The sequence below is a fragment of the Apium graveolens genome, chromosome 7 (assembly GCF_009905375.1).
Source record: "Apium graveolens cultivar Ventura chromosome 7, ASM990537v1, whole genome shotgun sequence".
Classification (NCBI taxonomy): domain Eukaryota; kingdom Viridiplantae; phylum Streptophyta; class Magnoliopsida; order Apiales; family Apiaceae; genus Apium; species Apium graveolens.
The window spans coordinates 171,668,606-171,675,693 of record NC_133653.1 but is presented as its reverse complement, the minus strand read 5'-3'; the positions used below and the strand labels follow the sequence as shown (position 1 = coordinate 171,675,693).

The 7,088-nt window shown below is 41.0% G+C and overlaps 1 non-coding gene across 1 annotated transcript; it reads right to left on the bottom strand.

Moving 5' to 3' along the window:
• Window positions 1-3,578: 3,578 nt before the first annotated feature.
• On the bottom strand, window positions 3,579-3,685 carry LOC141675898 (small nucleolar RNA R71). The gene has a single exon (XR_012556525.1). It is a non-coding gene; the product is annotated as a small nucleolar RNA R71 (small nucleolar RNA).
• Window positions 3,686-7,088: the final 3,403 nt, after the last annotated feature.

The following is a 7,088-nucleotide window of genomic DNA, read 5'->3' as shown; positions in this document are numbered from 1 at the left end:
AAGGTATTAAGAAGAAGAAAAAGGCTCAGACACAGAAAGCTGTGAAGGCAGTGGGAGTTCAGGGTGGTGTGAAAAAGCCTAAGGGAAAGTGCTTCAGATGCAAATAGTCAGGTCACTGGAAACAGGATTGTCCTCTTCCTAAGAAGACAAATAATACTGGTATGTCTCTTTCTCTAGTTACAGAAACATTTATAGTGGCTATATCTACGAGCACTTGGTGTGTAGATACAGGAGCCACTGATCATGTTTGTAATTCTATGCAGGGGTTCCAGCTATCGAGAATGCTTAGAGATGGTGAGATATACGTGTTCATGGGAGATGCTACGAAAGTAGCAGTAGTTGCAGTAGGAGTTATTCATTTATCTTTTGGTTCTGATAGGATTTTGGTTTTGAATAATTGTCTTTATGTACCTTCTTTTAGAAGGAATTTAATTTCGGTTTCTAAACTTGCTTTGGATGGTTATAATGTTTGTTTGGATCGTAATGTTTCTATTATGATGAATAAACGAATTATATGTTCTGGTACATTGCAAGACAATTTGTATATAATTAATCCTAGTCAACCTGCACTGCAACAGCAATTTAGGGAATTGAACAACACATCTTCTAACTCTACTAAAAGAAAGGAACCTTCTAGTTTGAACCCAACATATCTTTGGCACTTGAGATTAGGTCATATTAACTTGAGGAGGATTCAAAGACTGGTAGTAGACGGGCCTTTAAGCTCATTGGCAGTGGAGCCATTTCCAGTTTGTGAATCCTGCTTGGAAGGTAAAATGACTAATAGGCCTTTCAAGGCAAAGGGGAATAGAGCCAAACAAGTATTAGAATTGGTTCACTCTGATTTATGTGGACCCATGAATATCCAAGCAAGAGGTGGTTATGAATATTTCGTCACTTTCATTGATGATTATTCTAGATATGGGTACGTTTATTTGTTGCGCCGTAAGTCTGAGTGCTTTGATAAGTTCAAAGAGTACAAAGCTAAAACGGAGAAGCGACTTAATAAAAGTATCAAGTCACTACGATCAGATTGTGGTGGCGAATACTTGCTTGGAGAATTTAGGGAATATTTATCAGAATGGGGTAGAATCCCAGTTAACTGCACCAGGCACACCCCAGCAGAACGGTGTAGCAGAGAGAAGGAACCGGACTCTTTTAGAGAGTGTTAGATCGATGATGAGTTATTCGGATTTACCCAAGTCATTTTGGGGACATGCCTTAGAGACAGCAGCTTATCTTCTGAACTTAGTACCTTCTAAGTCGGTTCCTAAAACCCCCTTAGAATTGTGGACCGGGGATAAACCGAGTCTAAGACATATTCGAATATGGGGTTGTCCAGCACATTTGCTGAACAAGAACGCGACTAAGTTAGAATCTCGTACAGAACTAAAGTTGTTTGTAGGCTACCCCATGGGAACGAAAGGATATTTATTTTATAGTCCGAATAATTGATAAGTGGCATTTTATACCACTTAGAATGTCTTAAAATGGCTTAAATTGGTGTCTTGAAATCAAGTATTTTGTGTATTTGATGCGTTTTTCTAGTGTTTATGCATTTCAGGGTATTAGTTGCATCTCGGAGGAGGAATCATCAAGAATAAGCCTTGGCATGTGTTCACCATTACGAGAGGAAAAGAACGGGCAGATTACGGCGAAGAAATGGAGCAAACCTGGAATTTTTCCAGTAGGGTCCTGCGCGCCCGCGCAGCAATGCTGAGCGGCCGCGCAGCAGCCTTGCGCGCCCGCGCAGAAATGCTGAGCGGCCGCGCAGGGTCGGGGAAAAAGCTGAATTATTTTAGACTTCTACTTCTGTTTGGCTTCCAACTTCTATGTAATCTGAGTTTTATGGGACTATTATATAAGTAGATTTGAGACGTTTTCATAGAGAATATGAAGGAGATTATGTTTTAGATTGTGTTTGGCGCAAGAAGCGAAGGAGATAAGGAAGAAGACCGATTTAGCACACCGCAACGAAGAGGAAGCATACTTTCTTGTGATTCTTATTTCGTTGTAACGTTGGATGCTAGTTTTCTTGCTTTGACTTATTTACTCTTGTGACGTACTCTGTTTTAATATAATTAGTTTAGTTATTATTTTCTTGTGTTGTTTATCATGATTTCATATGAACCCATGATGGCGATAAGTTCTATTATGGGCTAATCGTGATCATGGGGTTGCAACGGATTTATTATGGAATTCTTTAGTTAATTGTTTAATACTTTAGTGTGTGATAATTGCATGATATCTAGTATTGGTTGTGCGTATTCGTCTTATGTGCGTCGCGAACATATAAGATAGGGTGTTAATCTCTTGTGAAGCGACGGTGGATCTTGAGATTTAGAACTTGCCATGCTAGCATAGGTTCATGTACGTTGTGCATGATTAGTGGGTAACTCTAACAGTTTTATTTGCCCTATGTAATCAAAAGGAATAACTTGTGCTTAAATCGTTATGTTGTCAATTTCTGTAGACATATAGGAACTTAACATAATTGATGACTATTCAACTTCTATCTTAATTGTGGATGTTTGGTAGAATGGTATTAGTACAATGAAAGTTGGCTTTTATCAGTTCCATGTTATTCGATTAATATCATCACTGTCACATGCTAAAGGTAATAACAATGGCTATAGAAGGAAGTAATAATGAAGTTATGATCTCATGAGTATTTTATTATTGATAAATTGAAGTGTTAGTTAAGTGGTTAATTAAGTAGTTAATTATAATTAATATTTAATCAACAATTTTAAGTGTTATCTTAACATTGAGAAGTAATCATACATTGGTGAGTGAGTTTAATTAGACAATAACTTAGTCTGAGTCTATGAGGGAACGAACTAGAAAGTATTCTATATTACTTGCGAACGCGTATACTTGCGTGAATATTAGTGCATGTTTTTGCCCTAACAAGTTTTTGGCGCCGCTGCCGGGGACTCGGCGTATTTGTTTAGTTTATGTACTTACCATCATTGGTCATTAGGACTCAGTGATTAGGACGTAGTAGTTAATTACTCTTTTCGGTTGTGTTTCAGGTACTTTAGCAAGCGTTTATGCAAACTCGTTCTCGTGCTCGCAAGAGGACCTTAGATACAGCTGAGGAGAAAGACGAAGTTCTTGATACTCCGGAGAAGTTAGATTTTGAGGATTCGGATTCAGGAACTGAGCAGAAAGAACCAGTAAACATGGGAGATCGTATTGTTCAAGCTGATCCAGCTCTTATGGATTTTTCTCGGCCTAAAATTGATGACATTCAGTCAAGCATCCTTCATCCGGCTATTCAAGCTAACACCTTTGAAATCAAGCCGGGCACTATTCAGATGGTGCAGAATTTTGTTTCTTTTGGAGGAGCGGCAACTGAAGACCCCAACATGCACATAAGGAATTTTGTCGAGATCTGCAGCACTTTTAAGTATAATGGCGTGACTGATGAGGCTATCAAGTTGAGGCTTTTCCCATTCTCAGTGAGGGATAAGGCTAAAGACTGGTTACATTCTGAACCAGCTGGGTCCATCACTACGTGGCAAGATCTTGCGCAAAAGTTTCTGGTGAAGTTTTATCCAATGGCAAAGACTGCTGCTATGAGGAGTGCTCTTACTCAGTTTGCGCAGCAACCTACAGAATCTATGTGCGAGGCTTGGGAACGCTACAAGGAAATGTTGAGAAAATGTCCATATCATGGAATGCCGGATTGGATGGTAATCACTGGTTTTTATAATGGTTTGGGGGCCCAATCTCGGCCCATGCTCGATGCAGCAGCTGGAGGAGCCTTATGGGCTAAAAGCTATACTGAGGCGTATAATCTTATAGAGACAATGGCTGCAAATGAGCATCAAAACCCAACTCAGAGGATGACGTCAGGCAAGGTAGCAGGTATTCTGGAAGTTGATGCAGCCACCGCTATTGCAGCCCAGCTCCAAGCGCTATCAATGAAGGTTAATTCTTTGGCTACGTATGGAGTTAATCAAATAGCTATGGTTTGTGAGCTTTGTGCAGGTTCTCATGCTACGGATCAGTGTTCTCTTGTCAACGAATCTGTTCAGTATGTGAATAATTATCAGCGACAACAGCAGCCTGTGCCAGCAACCTATCATCCTAACAACAGAAATCATCCAAATTTCAGCTGGGGAAATAATCAGAATGCTATTCAGCCACCATATCAGCAAGGAGTGAGTAAACAGTTTAACCCACCTGGATTCCAGCAACCACAGCAGTATGCTACAAGGCAATCATATCCTCAACAGGGAAGTGCAGTTGCACCTACTAGTGCTGATTTTGAGGAACTTAAGCTGTTGTGTAAGAGTTAGGCGGTTTCTATCAAGACCTTGGAAAATCAAATCGGTCAATTAGCCAATGCAGCGCTCAATCGTCAACCTGGCACTCTTCCCAGTGACACGGAAGTACCAGGAAGGAAGGAAGCTAAAGAGCAAGTCAAGGCTATTACCTTAAGGTCTGGAAAAGTAGCTGATGCTGAAAAGGCAAAAGAAGTCGAAGCTGAAGTTAGAGATGAAGAATCTAAGCAAAAGGAGAAAGTGGCGGAACCAAAGAAGACTACTGTTGAACACACTCTGCCTGAGGCTAATACAGGGGTGAAACAGCTCTATCCTCCACCACCTTTTCTTAAGAGATTGCAGCAACAAAAGCTGGATAGACAGTTCGGGAAGTTTCTGGAGGTGTTCAAGAAACTTCACATCAATATACCTTTCGCTGAGACTCTGGAACAAATGCCTAGTTATGCGAAGTTTATGAAGACTATTCTTTCAAGGAAGGTGAAACTGGATGACCTTAAAACCGTTGCTCTCACGGAAGAATGCAGCGCTATTCTGCAGCAAAAGTTACCACCAAAACTGAAAGATCCAGGAAGCTTCACCATTCCTTGCACCATTGGCAATCTAACTTTTGACAAGTGCCTTTGTGATTTGGGAGCAAGCATTAATCTGATGCCCTTGTCGATCTTTAAAAAGCTGGATCTGCCTGATCCAAAACCCACATACATGTCGCTACAATTGGCGGACCGTTCCATTACTTACCCAAGGGGCATAGTTGAGGATGTGCTCGTCAAGGTGGATAAGCTCTTCTTTCCTGCAGATTTTGTTATTCTGGATTTTGAGGAAGATAAGAAGATTCCCATAATCTTGGGGAGGCCTTTCTTGGCTACTGGCCGTACCTTGATAGATGTGCAAAAAGGGGAACTTACTATGCGGGTCCAAGATCAGGATGTGACCTTCAACGTATTCAAGGCAATGAAATTCCCTACAGAAGATGAGGAGTGTTTAAAAGTGGATGTGATTGATTCCGCAGTTACTTCGAAACTCGATCACATGCTAATGTCTGATGCATTGGAAAAGGCCTTAGTGGGGGATTTTGACAGCGATGATGAAGATAGCAACGAGCAATTACAATATCTGAACGCTTCTCCATGGAAGCGAAAGCTCGACATACCATTTAAATCTCTTGGTACTTCTGACCTTAAGAATGCTGAAGGGAAGCTCAAACCATCAATAGAGGAAGCACCTACCTTGGAGCTCAAACCATTAGCTGAACACTTGAGGTATGCTTTTTTAGGTGATTCATCTACGTTACCTGTTATTATTTCAGCTGACCTTTCAGGTAGTGAGGAAGACAAGCTCTTAAGGATTTTGAGAGAATTCAAATCGGCTATAGGATGGACCATAGCAGACATCAAGGGGATAAGTCCTTCATATTGTATGCATAAAATTCTGTTAGAGGAAGGTAGTAAGCCAACTGTGGAACAGCAGCGAAGACTGAACCCGATCATGAAGGAGGTGGTGAAGAAAGAAATTCTGAAATGGCTAGATGCAGACATCATTTATCCTATTTCTGACAGCTCGTGGGTGAGCCCCGTGCAATGTGTACCTAAGAAAGGAGGTATCACTGTGGTCGTAAATGAAAAGAATGAGCTCATCCCTACTCGAACAGTTACAGGATGGAGAGTATGCATGGATTATAGAAAATTGAACAAAGCCACAAGGAAGGATCACTTCCCTCTCCCATTCATTGATCAAATGCTTGACAGATTGGCGGGACATGAGTATTTTTGTCTTCTGGATGGTTATTCCGGGTATAATCAGATTTGTATTGCACCAGAGGATCAGGAAAAGACTACCTTCACTTGTCCATTTGGCACATTTGCTTTTCGTAGAGTTTCGTTTGGGTTATGTGGCACCCCGACCACCTTTCAGAGATGTATGATGGCTATATTCTCTGACATGATTGGAAATAACGTTGAAGTGTTCATGGATGACTTCTCCGTCTTTGGACACTCATATGATGAATGTTTGAATAATCTGCGCACCGTACTCAAAAGATACGTGGACACTAATTTGGTGCTTAATTGGGAGAAATGTCATTTTATGGTGCGTGAAGGCATTATCCTTGGGCATAAGGTCTCTAGCAAAGGTCTGGAGGTGGACAAGGCCAAGGTGGGAGTCATTAAAAATCTTCCCCCACCTAATTCGGTGAAAGGAATCTGTAGTTTTCTCGGTCATGCGGGTTTTTATCGGTGATTCATCAAGGACTTTTCAAAGATATCTAAGCCGTTGTGCAATTTACTTGAGAAAGATGTGCCTTTCAAATTTGATGATGAATGTTTTGCAGCATTCGAGACTCTCAAGGAGAGTTTGATAACGGCACCAGTTATTACAGCACCAGATTGGACAAAACCATTTGAGATGATGTGTGATGTGAGTGACTATGCGGTAGGTGCAGTTCTGGGACAGCGCAAGAAAAATCTCTTCCATGTGGTCTACTATGCGAGTAAGACTTTAAATGGGGCCCAATTGAACTACACCACTACTGAGAAGGAGCTTTTGGCTATAGTCTTTGGCTTTGAGAAATTTCGATCTTATCTGCTTGGTACGAAAGTGACAGTATTCACTGATCATGCAGCTATTCGCTATCTGGTTTCTAAGAAGGATTCGAAGCCGAGACTCATTCGTTGGGTGCTTTTACTTCAGGAATTTGAGTTAGAGATCAAAGATAGAAAAGGTACCGAGAATCAAGTAGCTGACCATCTCTCTAGGTTGGAGAATCCCGATTCTACTTCACAAGATAGGACGTTAATCAAT